Source organism: Macrotis lagotis, chromosome X (genome assembly GCF_037893015.1).
Source record: "Macrotis lagotis isolate mMagLag1 chromosome X, bilby.v1.9.chrom.fasta, whole genome shotgun sequence".
Taxonomy (NCBI): domain Eukaryota; kingdom Metazoa; phylum Chordata; class Mammalia; order Peramelemorphia; family Peramelidae; genus Macrotis; species Macrotis lagotis.
Genome location: NC_133666.1, coordinates 57,379,314 through 57,397,905, shown reverse-complemented (window position 1 = coordinate 57,397,905; position 18,592 = coordinate 57,379,314). Strand labels below are relative to the sequence as shown.

Genomic DNA, 18,592 nt, shown 5'->3' with positions numbered 1-18,592 from the left:
CAGTGTGCTTCACTGTCTAAGCAGTATTAGCCAATGAGAACAGAAGTATAGCAGGACTTAGCCAATGAGAATATAAGGCACAACTGACCAATAGGAGGTGAGCATATCAGAATTGACCAATGAATATGAAGCAGGGGACTGGTCAGCAAGAGTGAATAGGAAAATGACCAATGAGAGTGTAGCAGGGGACTGGCCAATGAGGAAAAATGGCTAATGAGCATAGCCGACGATGAGCAAATGAGAGATAGTAGGGTATTGGCCAGTGGCTAGAGTGGAGTACAAGCCAATGAGGGTTTGGCTTGGATACAGCAGCCAATGAGAGTAAGTCAAAGAACGGCCAATGAAAGCTTAGTTGAGGAATGGGCAATGACAGCATAACTGGGGATAGGCCAATGAGAGTGAGCGGGAAAATGGCCAATGAGATAGTAGCGGGGGGACTGGTCAAGGAGAGTGAATGAGGAAATGACCAATGACAGTATAGCGGGGGACTGACCAATGAGAGTGTAGCAATGGACTGGCCAATGACAGCGTAGTTCCTGGAAGAAAGTCCAGGATGACCTCTGTTGATGTTTGATGAGTCAGCTTCAGACATGAATAATAGAGTACCTTAACAAAAGGGTTAATCAGGGGAAGGCTGCCTTGAAGGCCTACCGTTATGTTTTCCAGGAAGCAAGGTTACCCACAGTCCTTTGCACATGCTCCGGAGACTTGGCTGTCATTGGCTAGTTCCCCGTTGCCCTAGTATCAACTTCCTAGGTCTGGTGGTAATTGCTCAGCCCTATTCTGCCAGTACTGGGAAATGCTAGGCTTGATTGATTTCCTGAAGTGAGGGCTTCTGAACCGCAGGAAGACTGGAGCCGGGGGGGAGGGGCGGGCACACTCATGCTGGCACCAAGGATGGCAGCCAGCTGCTCCAGGACATAAAGGGCCCGATTTCAACTCCCCCCCCCCCCAGCGCTCCCCCCGCCCTTTCCGAGTAGATTACCCTAGCCAATTCACTTAACTTCTATGTGCCTCAACTTTTTCCTCTGTAAAACGCGACCATAACCAGCACACCTACCACTCCTGCTTGTTGTAAGGACTGAATGACACCAGACTTGTAGGGTGGTGAGCACATGATGAAATTGAGTTATTATCATGTTTATTGACATTGGTAGCTAAGAATGAAGGCGCGGGCGGCTGCCCAGAGTCACGGAAGAGAACCAAAGGGGCTCAGAGCTTCTGGGACTGTTCATAGAAACATTGAGTTCCTAGAGGGCCACTCTCTTCTAGTAAAAACAGGCACACGTTCAAATGCATGTGTCCACAAACACCATATTTTGGGTTTTTGTCATTGAGTGTCTATTTAGGAAGTGTTGCTGCTGTAACAAAGAAGTAGCTTTACGGGATGCTTTGTAGAAGAGACACTGAATTTCTGAGAGACCTCTGAGTGGAACCAAACCCAAACTTCATTTTAGAGATTCCTCCCCACCCCAGATTTCAACTGCCCAGTTGGGCACACAATGAGCCAGAGATCTTAAACAAACAGTGGATGAGAGGGGAGAAAGAGGGAGGAAAGGCAAAAAGGAACAAGCAGACTCCCTCAGGGCTGAATGACAACAGGGCTGAAGCTCCTTAGTAGAAACTCTGCCTACTGTCCTCTGGACTGTGGGTCTTATATATATATATATATAAACCTGATTCAGAAACTACACTCAGATTTTTAGAATGTACTTTAGGCTTAGGTTTTGCTGTTAAAGATCATTAAAAAGTCATAGACATAAAAACGAATGGATGGAGCATTCAGCTGAGGAAGTATTTTCACTGGTAGAATTTGATAGCAGACAGGTGGATAACAGACTTGAGAACACATTAACCCAATTTCCCTACTCAATGAAAAAGTGTTGCATATAGTTTTCAGAAAGAAAGATGATAGGGATTTTTGAAATATTGTTCAGCCAAGCATATAAAGGGAATATATTGAAACATACACAATTACCAATTTAAACTGTTTTATGATATCTTATTTTATAAAATATTAAAATCTCATTTAAAAATGTTTATGTTTTTAAAAGCTTAGTGCTTTGTAACAATATAGATTAGAAAATGGGATCAATTAAAAGTAAAAATGGAAATAATTCAGTACTGAAAATGGAAAATTATTTATATTGAAGGAATTTACTATTATTTCTCATTTGTCAAGAGCTATAAATGTCACTACACATTCTGTAATAATCAGAGCTCTCACATTTATATAGCACTTTTAGGTTTACAATACTCTTTCCTCAGTCACAATAACCAAGATGGTTATGAAGACAGGTACTGCCTAATAGCAGTTACATGATTCTTATAAAGTGTAGCAGCACAATGAACTGTTGGGAGGTACCCATATCATCCATGGGCCAGTGTTGCCCTAGAAGGCAAGTCTGTATTGGAAGTGAAACTCTATGACCCTAGGGAAGTTACCTATACCTCTTTAATCTCATTTTCCTTGCTTTAAGAAAATGAGGATAATCCATGATGTACTGAATCCCAGTCCATCCTGTTCCCTCCTGTACCTCTTTGTTACTACTACACTCCTGTAAGGACCACATGATCCCTGTAAGTCAGTGCCTGGCTCAATGACTTCCATGCAGTAGGCAATTTTAAAATATTAGTTAAATCAATTTATAAGTGTCCCAGAATTCCATTTTCCTAAGGTGATCAAAAATCTTTGCTTGATCAAATGAAAACTTAACTTTGATGTTTCTCAGTTTTCCTTTTAGAAAAATGCTAAATTAATTCACCATTCAGGTTTATTAAAGGTTCTAAAATTTGAATGGATGAATGCATGGTAGGAAAACTTCATTGAAACTCCATTTGGTACATTCATTACTTTATGGATGCAATGACAGCAATTCAAGCCATCAAAGGCTAATTAAATTTACTAACAAAAATGAGACAGTTCTTGTCCTCAGAAATAGGATGGTCTCCAAGAGAACAAACCTACATAAATAAATAGAAGGAAAATTGAAGCAGCTAGAGGTACTAATAACTTCAGATGTCATGGAGGCTTCATGGAGCTGGAGGTGAACATCTATACCATGAAACTGAATGGAGGCTGGAAGCAAAATGTTGTCTAGAAAACTGCTACTTGTTCAGTTTGCCTAGAGTGCTGAGTGAATTAGCAGAAGTACAGCAGGACTAGGATCATCAGGAGTAGAGTTAGAATACAGGCTTGGGGGTTCCTCTCAAGTCCATGTTCTAACATTCTGTTTGTTATTCTGGTTCACTCTATTCCCTATTTGCACCTGAATCTGGCCATAAGGAGTGTCCACACTCACTGGTGTTTTAGCACCAGCAAATTCCTGGAAAACATAAGGTGGGACCTCTAAACAAATATTAATTTTGCCTGTTCTCCTTGTTCATATTTTTAAAATGGCCTCACTCACTGACCCCATGCCTGAAGCTCTCTTTTTCCTCATCTCTCCTCCTAACATCCACAGCTTGCTTTGATTGTTAGCTCAAGTCCCACCTTCTGCAAGAACCACGTCCTCATTGCCCTTAATGCTCCCCCCCCCTTTTTAATTCCCCTCTCACTTATCCTACCACCTGATTTCTGTGTTGTCTCTCCCATTAGCTCTAGGTGGGTAGGAACTGTCTTTGTACAGTGACTAGCACCAATGCTTAATAAATGCCAGGTGATTGACTTTGTTTAAAAAATGCCCCATACCTCACATCTTATTCTTCACATTCTTACTCTTCTCTACTTTTGTCTAGCCTCTGGCCACAAACCAAGCAAGTGAAATTCATATCAGCCACTCAGAGGCACTAGTAGGGCTACTAAAATTCATTTTGTGTAAAGAGTGGTTGTATAATAGGTAACAAATTTACTGGAATGGATTTGTTTCTGAACCAATCAAATATCAAGTGACTTTCTCAATATTTCAATTGTTCATTGTTGAAGTTAACATGCATTTTCACAAGGAAAAAAATTGGTGCAAAGACATAAAGCAAGAATAGGGAGCTAGTCTTGATCTTTTTATTTCCTCCCAAACTCTTTGCACAGGACTCTCCAATAAAAAGCACTTATCAATATTTACCTAATAATAAAACAAAGACAAAGGATCAGAGAAATCATTACTAATCTTGGGCAGATAGGTAGCCCATGCAGCATCTGGATTCAGGAAGATCTGAGTTCAACCTGACCTCTGATACTTATTAGCTGTATGACCCTGTGCAAGTCACTTAACCTCTACTTTCCTTGGTTTTCCCAACTGTAAAATGGGCTTAATTACACCACTTACTTCTCAGAGTTGCTGTGAAGATCAATGATACTGATAAGAGCACTTAGTTCAGTGTCTGGCTCATGGCAGGAGCTATGTAAATATTAAAAGCTATAATAATAATAATGATAATGATAATGATAATAATAATAATAATATCATTATTACTAGTTCCCCCTAGAAAACTTCAAAACAAACAAAAAATATTGGTCCAGTATAACATATGTTTCTGTGAGGATTCTATTGAGGGGGCAAAGGATTCAGAAGAGATATAATCCAACCCACCACAAGCTGTCAGGCATGAATGGGCCTGTAAATTAGCCAAATATAAATGATTTCCCTTAGACTTGACCTGGTCCAAAGTTGGGAAAGAAGGAAGAATTATCTCAAAACTTGATAAGTCTCAATATACTGGTGCACTGAATTTTTCCCCATTAATATTGATCTTGAGTCAAACATTTTTCTTTCCAATATATTCATGTCAGGAAGGCATTCTTTACATTAACATTCTGTTTTCAGTCATCACAAGCCATTATTTCATTTAATTTTTTGATAGACAACAGAGGAAAAACCCCATGATTTCACCTTTGCAAGCATGCTAGCATATCCGATGGGTAAGATAAAAATATTACTTTTCTTATTTTGATTCATACCATCATGTTGTTGACTAAACCTTTCTTTGAGCTCTGAAGTATATTTTATAAGACAGTGTTTATCAAACCCAGTAATGGCATTGAATTTTACTTTCAGTCTTTTGTGAGATTTTTCTATTGAAAAATAGTTTTTAAAATATCTGATAGACTGCATTCTCTAGAAACAGTGACACCACATTACATGTAAAAAGGCTGAAACCCCATGAAAGCTCCCATTGAGTGTTGAGATCTGAAGCTTTGGAATGTAAAAATCATGAATTGGAACCCTGGAAAAGCATGTCTGGTTTTAATTTTTCTGCAATTAGTTTATCATTCTCATCCGAACTACACCATCTCTCTTCTACATGTGTACAATCTAATTTCAAGCCTAGTTTACTTTTAATTATCTATTTAAGCCCTGCACTGAAAGTACTGCATACTCACCACAAAGGCCTTTTCTCATTTTCCTCAAAGGCATTGGCTGCATTAAGAAAACATTTTATTAGTCAAATGAAAACACAGATAATGGAGTGAGGTGAAGACATGATATTGGCACTATTCAGAAAGCATTCTTAATTTTTTATCTTTACATAGGGAAGAATGGTCATGGTTTATTTACAGACTTCACTTCTTATGGCAGATCTGTTTTGCTAGTGGCATGACCTACTTTCATTCTCAGTGGAAACAAGTAAACATTGTCAGTGTCATCTATGAGGATAACTTTATTGTTCTTCAAAAACATGAGTCATACTCAACTCCTCACTTCCTATCAATCCCATTTCCATTGAGGTGCCAATGCTTGTCAATTCCACTTCCTTGCTGTCTCTCTTCCCTTCCTCTTATTTCCACTTACACCCTAGGAAGTGTGTTTCCAAGATATCAGAGCACCAGCTAGATAGGTATTCCAAAGAATTATGGAGTCATTCTTCATCCACTTATTTTTCCTGTATGACTTGTTAAGCTGCAACCTTCTAAGTGATTGTAGATTTTATTTAGGAGGCTGGGCAGTATTCTGAAGTTTGATACAATCAGTACAGGACCAACTGCAGAAAGACTGAACAACCTCTGCTTTTATAATGAATCTTTCTTCAATATTTATTCTATATTGAATATCCTCAGTGACATTGGTGAGCACATGACAAGTCTATGCATACCTGTACTGTGCCTCTTGTTACATTAATGATTTTGAAGGCACTGGAGTATCTTTAAGGTGATATTTTGCTATATTAAATCAAATGATTTTTTTGCAGACCAGACAGTATACACCATGGGCTTTCCACATTATTATCCATACCTTTCAGTCAGCTGCATCACTTTAAAAATGATTAGTCATAGTATATCATTTATGAAAGTCAATCCATTCAGAGACAATCCCTTTGCCAAGAATTTCTGTGATGCTTGGGCAATACTTCCTCTGGCCTTCCTTTAGGACTTTTACCTGCACTCACAAGTGAACTCATCAGAGGCCAGAGGAATTCTTCTTTCCTCTAAGTATAAAAGGATTCTAGTCTGTTAGTTCCTGTGACCCCATACAGTGTGCTCCCCATGATCCTCCAGTCTGTTGGATTCTATGAGTCTTTTCAAATTTGATTTATTGAGAAGACATTTCAGGAATACTCATTACAAAACATCTCCCATCCCTCCGACAAACAGGGATATACTTTCCTCTTTCACATAGCCCATCCTCAAGGAGAATGTGCTTGCAATGAACTACAAGTTTCTTGTTCTTTCATTCCCTTAGGAACTTAACCTCTGTTTGCCTCAGTTCCCTTCTCCAAAAAATGGGGATCACAGCATGTACCTCTGAGGGCTCGTGTGAGGATCAAATAAGATATTATTTGTAATGTATGGGACAGTACTTGGCATAAAATAAGCACTATATGACTACTACTACGAAAACTACTACTACTACTACTGCCATCATTGCTGCTAATGCTACTGCTGTTACTGCTGGCTATTGCTGACTACCCCTTTCCCTCTCACCTCTCACTACTACTACCATTACTACTACCACTACTACCACTGCCACTGCTGCTGCTGCTGCTACTGTTTACTACTGGCTACTCTTCATCCTCTTACTACTTACTGCTAGAAGATGACCCCTACTAATACTAGTGTTGCTGCTGTTACTACTACTTCTCTTTTTGTTTTCATTGCTATTGTTATGACCTGATATATGAAACTAAAAAGTGAAGGTTTTTGTATGCTATAAGTGATAACAGATTGCCAACCTAAGGGCATGACATATACAGGAAATGTTAGAAGAATAGAAGAAGGCACTTTGGTTTTTTTTGAAAATAGAGAACCTGGAGATGTCCTGTTTTTAGTCCATATCTTTAGCCTGAACATCTAACACAAGAAATTACTTCTTTCTCTTTTTCTAGGTGAGAAATTTCAATTTCAAACTGAGTTCCTGTGCCCTTTCCTGGGCCTCATCCCTGTTCTTAAGTTTCATATATATTGACATGTAACAAAGGCTTAATCAAATCAGGCCAGCATTCCCATAGCATGCATCGATCCTGGGATAAAGGAGGAGGGAGAGAGGAGGGACACTTCTGGTAAGAAGAATTTCCTTGGGAATCTTGAAGGTCTTTGTTGGCCCTCTATGTTGCCATCTGTTATGGCAGTGAATTGAGAGAATGGCTCAAGGTCCACAATTTAAGAAAGGGAAGGCAGTGACCACCAATGCTGGGATATAGAGCAAATGAAATCACTAGAATAAAATTAACCTTAAAAAGTAATTCCTCCCCTATCCTATTCACATACCTACCTTCTTCCTCCCTTCCTTAGCAGTTTTAGGATGCCTTTGGTCTTCTCTTTCCACTCAAACCCTTCATCGTCATGTTAATCAGATTTAACTTGGAGAAATAAGTTAAAAGTCAGGGATTCCCACATGATTTCTCATTTGCCCCTCCACTGTCTACCTGGTCTTCAAGTGTCCAATAAACCTTTTTGAGTGCTTTAGGCTCAACTGATAGGATCTCTTTCATGACTGCTTCATTCTCTTCTCACCAGTCAGATAGCTTTGTAGCTATCCCCTTTGTCCAAACTTGATGCTTCTCCAGACCAGCCCAGTGGGAGATCTCAAGTAGCTTCATTGGCTTTGCAGTCTTGGAGCTGCCTCCATTGTCAAGGGGTTTATTCATCATGGCATCATAGAAACATTAAATATGAAACATTGTTCTGGCCACTGGAGACACAAAGTCCAAATGAAACAGTCCCTACCTTCAAGGAACTTAAATTCTATTGGTGAAAATAACATGAACATATGTAAGTCTCTGCAAGCACATAGTGAGGACCCCTCAAGGTTGCCTTTGGAAGATTTGGAGGTAAGAAGAGCTTCATATAGGAGGTGGTGCCTGAGCTGAGCTTTTTAGGAAGCCAGGGATTGTAAGAGCCAGAGAAAAGAAAGGAGGGTATTCTAGGCATGGGGGACAGATAGTATGAAAGGTAAGAGATAGGAGATGACCAAGATAATGCTTGAAGGGGGTTGATTTGTCATAGACTTGGAATGGTAAAGCTCAAAATGTCAAGGAGGGACCTTATACTTGATCATAGATGTAGGTAATGGGGCACCACAAGAGATTTTGGGCACATAGTGGGACATAGTCTGACATAGGCTTTTAAAACATCACTTTGGTGGCTGTGTGGAGAGATAGAAAAAGACAGAAAATACAGTCTCTGTCCTCAGGGAACTTGAGATACAAATTTTAACACTGCTTACACATCAATTTTATCAAAAAGACACATAATCTTAAAAAGCACATAAAATTGTCAATGAAATCCTGAGTTTAAAAAGTCATTTTTTACCATTGTAAAAAATTAATTTATAGTAATAACATAAGAATAATAGCTAAGATTCATATAGTACTTACTATCTTCCAAGTACTGAACTAAACCTTTTACATTTTTCATCTCATCTGAACCTCACAAAAACCATCTTTGCCATTTTTTCAGATGAATAAATTGAGGCAAACACAGGTCAAGTGATTTGTCTATAGTCTATAGTCTATAGTCACACAGCTAGTAATTGTCTAAGATCAAATTTGAACTTAACTCTTCCTGACTCCAGATCCAGAGTTACAAACTGTTCATACCCTTGGACTTAGAGACAACACTTCTTGAAATATGCCCCAAGGAAGACAAATACAGAAAGTGCCATGTATATCAAAATATTTATAATAGCACTGTTTGTGGTAACAAAAGAAAAAAACTCGAATTCCCATGTAGACATTAGTGGACATTAATGTCCATAGTGGATAAAGGCAACCTTCATTCAGGGAGACCTGGGTTCAAGTCATCACACTAAAACCTGTGACCACTGACATGTCACTTAACTCCCCTGTTTCTCAGTTACCTCTCTAAGGCTACAAGTCCTAGCTCAGTTACTGATCTGCATAGGGAGAGAAAGTTTTCCTACCAGGTAAAATCTTAGGTCTAGTCCTCTCCAAAGGAGCTCTTTCTTCTACCATTTCTGTATGACTGAATTATACTGTAGCAGAGTAAGCAAAGTGGTCAGTTACCTAAAGAACCATGGTAAGGCACATGGGGGGTATCCAGAGTTTGTAGCACATGACCAAATAAGAAATGTACATCTAAAGTAACATCAAAGAAAATATTACAGGCCAATCATGTCACAAGATCTAGGATCACTAGTAGGGAGCCTTGATGCACTATTAGTGTCCACACAGTGGCAAGAGAAGGAAGGGGAGGCCTTCAGACAAGATATCAAGTAGATCTCCTGTGGAAGATTAGTTACAGGATGTATCAGGGAATTTAGGAAGCTCTTGCTAGTGATGCGGTACTGATAGGTAACATTGTTTTGGGGGACACTTCTTGGGCCACCGACCAATAGCAGAGAGGTGTAGGATAGACTGGGCTGGGAAAAATAAGGAAGGAGAAAGAACTGGATATGCCATAGTGTTTGACAATAGTAACACATCCAGATTCCTCTCCTTTGGCTTTTTCTCCACCTTCTTACTCTTTCCTATATCCCAGCCCCTAGTATTCCCTGATAATGGTTTGATACAGGATTCCACTCAATACCAAATGCTCCAGTTACCTTAGATGGGAAATCAGGAGGTGAGTTGGTTGAAGAAACTGTTTATGAAGCATAACACTACTGGGATAAAGATGCATATTTTGGCTGTGATTCTCAATTTTCTTATTAATGTGAGATTGTTATCAAAGCTTTTTAAAGAAATCACAGGTGACAGAAATGAGGGAGTTTTATTTTAAAGACATGGGTCTTTAAAGCACTATGGAGTGTAACCAGAGAACACTGTTGAAAAGGAAAGTTGCCATTTTGTACCTGCGTGTTACATTTCCTTTGTTTGAATTTACAGAAACAACATGGAAGAAATATTTTTGCATGAGAAGTGAATTGTATTAAGCTAAGTACAATTAGACACAATTAGGCACAATTACAAGTAGACACAAGACTGGGACAAATGATGGACTCACAAGTGGAAAGATGGTGGCATGGTTATGCATTTATCAGCCATAATAAGTGCATGGTTAACAATGCAGAAAGGAAATCCATGTATTAAATATCAATATTCCAAACACATCACACTTCAATACTTTTTGCATGAGTAGATTCACAGAATGGTTCTTACATGTTCCAAGTCAACAAAAAAATAAGACGTCTGTATTGGAATACTTCATGGATCTATCATTTACCCTTTGTCATTTAACATTTCTATGACTGATTCAGATGAAGACATAGATGGAATACTGAGTACATTTGCAGTTGAAATAAAGCGTGAAGGAGTAGCCAACACACTGGATGATTGTCACAATTCAAAAAGATCTTGGCAGGATTAATCAGTGAACCACATCTAATAAAATAAAATGTAATTGTAATGTACCAGTGTGAGTAACTTTTAAGTCTTATAAATGAATGAAGAGGTATTTATTTATTAAGCACCTACTATGCATACCAATCACTGCTTAGACCTGGAGATCCCATTGAACAGTGCTCACATGGAAGAAGATTCTCATATATATAAATATAGATATAGATTATAGATAGATATAGATATTGATATAGATGTAGACAGATGTATATAGATATAGATATATAATATATAGGTATAGATCCATAGATGTATAGATATAGATAGATAATATATAGAAATATAGATATAGATAGATGCATATAGTTAGATATAGATGTATAGATATAGATAATATATAGATATATAGATAGATGCATATAGATAGATATATATGTATATAGATAGATCCATATATGTGTGTGTGTGTTTGATTATAAGTATATGTATTCATATGTGTATATTTACATGGATATATGTGGATATATATTTATATATATGAATGCATATATTGGAATATATATATATATATATATATATATATATATATATATATATATAATCTATAATGAAAGATGAGGACTTTACAATGAAGAAAGGCTGGAGGGACTGCATTGCTCAGGATGACTACTACCCCTAAGAGAATCGTGTGTCTCCATGTATAATATTCTACCTCAGAAAAAGGGAAAGCAGACCTCTTGGAGGACCTGGAAGGGTGGGATGACTTGGATATAGGAAATTTCATGGCAAAGAGAGAAAAATGACCTTAGGAAGGGAAAGATAATAGCAAAGGAATTACACAGTCAAGGACACAAAATGTTCTTTGTATTGGATACAACAGAAAAATAGGGGAGGGTATAAGAGAAATAATACAATAATAGAGAACATATTTGGTATCAAGAATTTAATGTTGGCACTTTAGAAACTTTCATTCTACGAGAAGCACAGAGACTAAAGCTAGTAGAAAATGAGAACAAAAGAAGTTAGAGGAGAGGAGAGGAACAGAAGGGAGGTTTTTATTTAACTGCACAGTTGACAGAACAAGACTAGATGAATTCTAGACGCAAAAAAGGAAGAAAGAAAGGGAAATTAATACAGCAAACATCACTCCAAAACCAGAGGAAGGGTGACATATGAGGGTGGATGAGATGGAGGGTAAGGGTAAGAGTTGTAGAGAAGCAGGGTTGCTTTAGAATACATTAATCAAAAATAACAGAAGAAATAATCCTGCTGTCAAAGAGGAAAAGTAACAACAAGGAAAAAAATCACAATTCAGAAAAAAGAAAAATGAGAGAAATAGAAGAAAATGCAAACCCGGTTTTCATAACTTTATTGATTAAACAATCCAGGAAAACAAAACCCCACAATCTGTTGCTTACAAGAAACACTGTAAAAAAGCAGAGGCGTACATAGAATAAGAACAAAGTTGGTAACAAAATTTACCAGCTACCAGATAAATCCGGGACAGCAGGAATTACAGTTATGATATTAGAAAATAACAAAAAGTTATAATAAAACCAAGGATAAACAAAGAAATTACATTATGCGGCAAGAAACTATAAATAGCAAACTGATATAGATAGCAGACTTATATGCTACAAGTTCTAGTACATCTAAATTCATAAAGGAAAATATAACTTAATTATTATTATTTCTCCCCACCAAACATAAATTTTATGAAAAAAGACCATTTTCTGTATAGAATATATTGTGAATTAAAAGGTAAAAATAATAAAAGCACCTTTCAGGCAATATAACACAATAAAATAATAGAAATTATTAGGTTTTCTAACTTAAAAATATGTATTCCTTCATTATTTCCTTTTAAAGATTTTCTTAGTATATGTCTTAAGAAAACAATTATTGCCTTAGGACTACTTTACCTTCATCACAGATATTTTATGTTGTTTCTTCATTGTCATTCTCTTGGAAATGAACACTATTTCTTCGATTTATTCTTTGATTATTTATAATTCCAAAAGCAATTGCCAAAGGGGAAAAATATCTCTTATTCCTGTTGTATTCATGAGAGTTTTATCAAACTTGTAAAGAACAGCTAGTATAATACTACATAAATTATTATTAAAAATTGAAAAACAAAAAATATTCTACCAGATTTCTTTTATGCGACAAAAATAGTCCTACTATCTAAACCAGGGTAGGATAAAGCACAAGAGGATAAATATAGGTCAATATCATTAAGGAATACCAATGAATAAATTAATACTTTTTAAAATACAACTCTATCCAACAGACTAATTCCTCTAAGAAATCATTATGATCAAGTTAGATCATACAAGATTATAACAGAGATGCAGAAATACTTCAAGTTGAGGAAGGCAATCCACATAGTCATATTTTAAAAAATCTAATGCCAATGATTATCTCAACATATGTGAAAAAGAGCTTTTTGCAGAGTATACCACCATTTATTCTAAAAGATATACAAAATACAAAAACATCTTTATACTTAAAAAAATTACCTCTGGGGAGGCTAAGTGGCATAGTGGATAGAGCACCGGCCCTGGAGTCAGGAGTACCTGAGTTCAACTCCAGCCTCAGACACGTAATAATTACCTAGCTGTGTGGTCTTGGGCAAGCCACATAACCCCATTTTCTTGGCAAAAACCTAAAAAAAAATTACCTCTAAACAAAAGCGGAATGATATAAAATTGAGATACAGCAGACACTTTCATAAAACTTGAAGGAATCTTACTCTCCCTACTATTATTTGTTAAAACTCTACAAATACTAGCAATAGCAATAAGAAAAGGGGAAAAAATTCAAAGCATATAGATGAGAAAGAGGAAATCAAACTTTCTATGGGTCAATGACCCAATGTTTTGCTTGGAAAATTCTAAGGAATCAACAAAAATCTTAATTACAATTAGTAGCTTTAGTACGATAGAAGGCTACAAAAGAAACCCAAGAAAATAAAAATTATATTCACATAATTCATTTTAGGAAAATATAAGCGGCAATAATAGGAAGTAAAATTCCAATAAAATAAACACAAAATTTATAAAATACTTGTGGATCAATCTAGTCAAGCCCAGAAAATAAATCACTTACATGGAAACAGAAGAATGCTTTTATAGCAATAAAGAGCAACTTAAAATCCTAGAGGAATATTCAGAACTCATGTAAATGGAAAGAATAATCATTTAGCAAACATTGCACAATTACATTGAACAAATATGATGTCAGAGAAGAGATATGGGGAAATATCCACCATTTGCAGAGGTGGGGTGTCTATGGCAATGGACTGTTGGATATATTTTCAGACTGTTTTAATGATTTGACTTATTTTACTTTTTTGTCTCATTTTTATTTAAAAATAACTGTTATATTGCATGGCTCTCTGCAAGGCAGGAGTGTCAGGGGAAATACTGGTATAAACACAGGTAATGTAAAAGCAAAACAGATCTTTATACTTCATTTTATAAAAGAGTTTTATACATCTCTGAGGCACCACTTTACAGCTCTTAGATCAGCCAATATGAGCAGAAAGGACAATGTTCAATATTGGAAGGGATGTGGAAAATCTAGGCCACTTATTCATTGTTGGTGAAGCTGTGAACTCATCCAACCTTTCTGGAGATCAATTTGGAATTTTGCCCAAAGGTCAATAAAAATGTGCATCCCCTTTGATCCAGCAATGTCACTACTGGGTCTGTATCCTGAAGAGATGATGAAAAAGGGTAAAAACATCACTTGTACAAAAATATTCATAGCAGCTGTTTGTGGTGGCAAAGAATTGGAAAGGGGATGTCCATCAACTGCTCTATTAGAAACCAGGAGGAATGGGAATTCAGAGAAGCCTGGAAGGATTTGCATGAACTGATGCTGAGTGAGATGAACAGAAGCAGAAGAACATTGTACACCCTAACAGCACATGGAGGTCATGATCAATGGACTTGCTCACTCGATCACTGTGCAATAATCAGGGAAAATTTTAGAGCACCTGTGATGGAGAATACCATCTGCATCCAGAGAAAAAACTGTGGAGTTTAAACAAAGATCAAAGATTATTACCTTCAATTTAAAAAAAAAATTATCTTATGAACTATCTAATTTTGCTATCTGTAATACTGGATTTATTCCTCAAGGATGTGTTTTTTTTTTTTCTCTCAACACTTTCAATTTTGATCATTAAAGGATTATAATGTGGAAAAATGTAAAGATTATCAGACTGCCCTCAGTGGGGGGAGGAGGGAAGTAAGGGGGGGGGGGAGTGTAAAATTCAAAACCTCAAAAAAAGTTTGATAGATGGTACTATTGTATGTAATTGGAAAAGAAAATATTTGTTTTTAAAAAATGAATTTTATAGTTAACAGTTTTGCTTGATTATAATCAAGCATTTCATAAAGTCTGTCATGCTATTCTTATGGAAAAGATAGATGTGGGTTAAATGGTACTATAATTAGATGCATTGAATGTTGGATGCAAAGAGGAGTCAGCGTTTCTGTCAGCTTGGTAAGAGGTCTCCAATAGAATTCCCAAGCATTTTGTGCTAAACCCTATCTTATTTCAAGTTTTCCTTGAGTATTCAAAGTCTGGGTGAACCTCCAATGGTAAGAAGTTTCCAGTTGAATTCCCATGAATGTTGTCCTAAGTCATATCTCATTTCAAGTTTCCCTTGAAAGTCAAAGTCTGGGTGACAATTTTTTAGGGATCTTTTAGGAAGCATTCTTGATCAGGAATATGTTTAACTAGTTGGCCTTTGAAGTTCTTTTGAAATAAGAATCTTTGATTTGCTGATTCTTTGAACATCACAAATTCAAAATAGGGGAGATATGCTTAGGGAGATTTTTATTTCAAAATGAACTTGTTTTTTTTTTAGTAACCTGAAAGCTTAGTAAAATCATATGGCAGCCAAAGTAGCTAATTCAATCTTGGGTTTAAGTAAGTAGGTATCCAAGAGTTTATGGAATCTTGAGATGGAAGATAGTTCTGAGACCATCTAGTTCAATGCTCTAATTTTACAGATAAGAAAAATGAGGCCCAAAGAAGTTAAATAATTTGCTCAAGGTCATGCAGGTAGTATAAAAATCACTGAGGGGATCTTAATCCATATCTTATAAGAATGAATGCTTTTTTCTAAAATATTACTGTGCATTTCAATTATTTTTTTACTTGTTTTTTTGTCAGACTGTTCTGGAAGAGTTTTTTTCCTTGGTCAGTGGATCAATGTGACCCATTTCACAATTTTAGATGCTACCATTCTTAGGTTTTGCTTGTAAAAGTAAGACTGATTAATGTATCAATCTCTACTTTCTGGTTGGATTCATTTATCACTTATTCTTTACTGAAACTGCAAGTGCAACCCTCATTTTTAGAGATTCTTTTTACTAAATAGAACAATTTGTAGTAACTAGGATATGAAATAAACCTTTTCTGCTTGCATGTTAAAAGAGGATACTTTTCCAAATTTAAAAGATTTAAAGACTGATTAGTGAAATGACCAATCATAATTTTATTTAGTCAATAATAAAGCATACTACTCAGTTCCAAGAAGAGATTCATTATTTCTCTTTGAGTCAAATATTTTCAGATATTGTGAGTTTAGGGATTTATTTTGGTGGACTATAGCTATTTTAGAAGATTTTGTTTGGTTTATGGGGATGGGATTAGAAGAGGGAGAGGAGGAACTGAAGATAACAGTGATAATAATGTTTGTCCTTCATTTTCTTTTTTTATACAAAAGGATTTATTAAAAAATCAGTAAGGCACTACTGTATCATGACATGGTCACACTGGGCTTTTAACACAAGAGTTGATGTAGAATAATGGGGAGAGGCATAAAATACAAATTCATTGTGAAGCACAGCAATTAAGAAATAAAACAAATCAAATTTTGTTTTTAATGATAACTCAATTAAAACTTCAGAGGGACCTAATGTCATACTTCTATTCAGGGATTTGATACAAAAATTTAGTTTGAACTGGTATTAGAAAGTGCATGAGCCACCTTCAAATGGATGTTCAAATTAGAAAATACTGCTTCTCTATCATTTTGGGAGAGGTTGCAAATGGAATAATTTAGTATGGTTTGTAGTTATTTTTATGACCATTCAGCCTGGACCCTTTCCATTAACCACTCTGGTGGTCACTACCTCTTTCATGAGCTCTTCCAGCAGATTGTCTTCTGGATTGCCACTGCTGCTGCTGCTGATACTGCTCTGTTGACATAGCTCCCTTTATTTCACATTTACTAAGATCAACGTTGTGATATTTCTTTTCCATTATTTTTTTCACCTGTTCTTGCTTTAAAGTAATAAAGTAGAATACAAGTCTCTTGTTGGTTTTGTTGTCTATGGGGAGTTCTATAGATTCCACCTCACCAAAAGTACCAAAGTATTCCCTTATTTTCTCTTCAGGTGTATATGGAAAAAGGCCAGCAACCAAAATTTCTTTAACAGGTTTTGTTTTCGTGGGTTTGGCCCTTTTAGGATCAATCACTTTGCCGTTGAATTCGTGTTCTTTTTGGTCCATGACATTTACACTCTTCTGTTTTGTTTGCTTTTGTTTTGTTTTTTTGCAAGGCAATGGAGTTGAGTGACTTGCCCGAGGACACACAGGTAGTTCATTATTCAGGGCCAGTGGTCTAGCCACTGCGCCACCCTAGGTGCACTATGTCCTCCGGCTCTTTAAATAGCACAAAGCCCAAACCTCTTGAGAGCCCTGTGATTGGATCATCACTTCAGAGTGCCATCTACAACTTCACCCAATTTTGAAAAGACCTCCTGCTGTGCCTTCTCTGCTTCAGAGTTTGAATGGTGGCTTAAAGCTATGCGTTCTGTCTGTAGGCACTAGGGGCCATGGGAAACAGGAGGAACCCCGTCCCAGAAGCTCCTGAGTCCCCGGGGGCAGCCTCGACGTGTCCCTCGGGCTCTAACTGCTACAAATGATTCGGATTTTAAGGAGCAGCTTTAATCACTATACAAAAGTATGATTCTGACATGGAGAAGTAGGTTAGTATCAGGGAGAGCCACCGAGAACGGTTTCAGAACCACGGTCACGTGGGAAGGCACCTGATCAGGGCACTACAAAACAGACAGCCGGGCCACCGTGGGGGGCCCCCTGCAAGGCACCCGGAAAGGGGTGCTTTTCTGTGGGGCGAAACTTGGTGAAAGGAAGTTTGCCCCCAAAAACGTGGGAGCAGGGCCGTGGAGAAGACTCGTCTATGTGCCCTTTGTCCTTCATTTCAAAGAAGACCACATCAGGAAGGTGATGCCATCACAAGACATAAATTGAATTTGAATGAGTACCCCCTGCTGTGCTAAGTTACCAGCTCCACTTTCTCCTCTAGAACCATCTAGGTCCAGTGGCCAGAGAAGAACCAGGATGACTGGAGATAACCCTGGATGTAGCGTAATGACGGTGAAATGACTTGCCCAAGGTCACACAGCTACTAAGAGGCCAGTGTCTAAAGTTGTATTTGAAATCCCTCCTAAATCTATAGAGCACTAGTCTTGAATTCAGGAAGATAGGAGTTCAATCCAGCCTCAGATACTTGCTACTTAGCTGTGTGACCTTCAGCAAGCCTCTTCACTCTGGTTGTGTCACATCCAGAGCCATTTCCAGTCATCCTGATTCCTATCTGACCACTAGACCCAGATGGCTCTAGAGGACAAAGTGAGGCTGATAACAGCACAGCAGGGGGTACTCATACATGTCTTGTCATGGCATCACCTCCCTGATATCATGGCCTTCTTCAAGTATGAAAGACAAACATAACAGTGACGATAAAGTAAAAAGAAAAGAAAGAAAGCAGGAGTAACTGTACCATTTAAAAAATGATCACAAAAGAACAGAGATGATTAGGGAGATATAGATAAGCAGGATAGCTTTGAATCCACTGTGTGAAATTTCTTAT

General features: G+C 37.2%; 1 pseudogene; it reads right to left on the bottom strand.

Annotated features, from left to right (window-relative positions):
* Positions 1–16,755: 16,755 nt before the first annotated feature.
* On the bottom strand, positions 16,756–17,919 carry LOC141498677 (heterogeneous nuclear ribonucleoprotein D0-like; annotated as a pseudogene).
* Between the last annotated feature and the right edge of the window lie 673 nt (positions 17,920–18,592).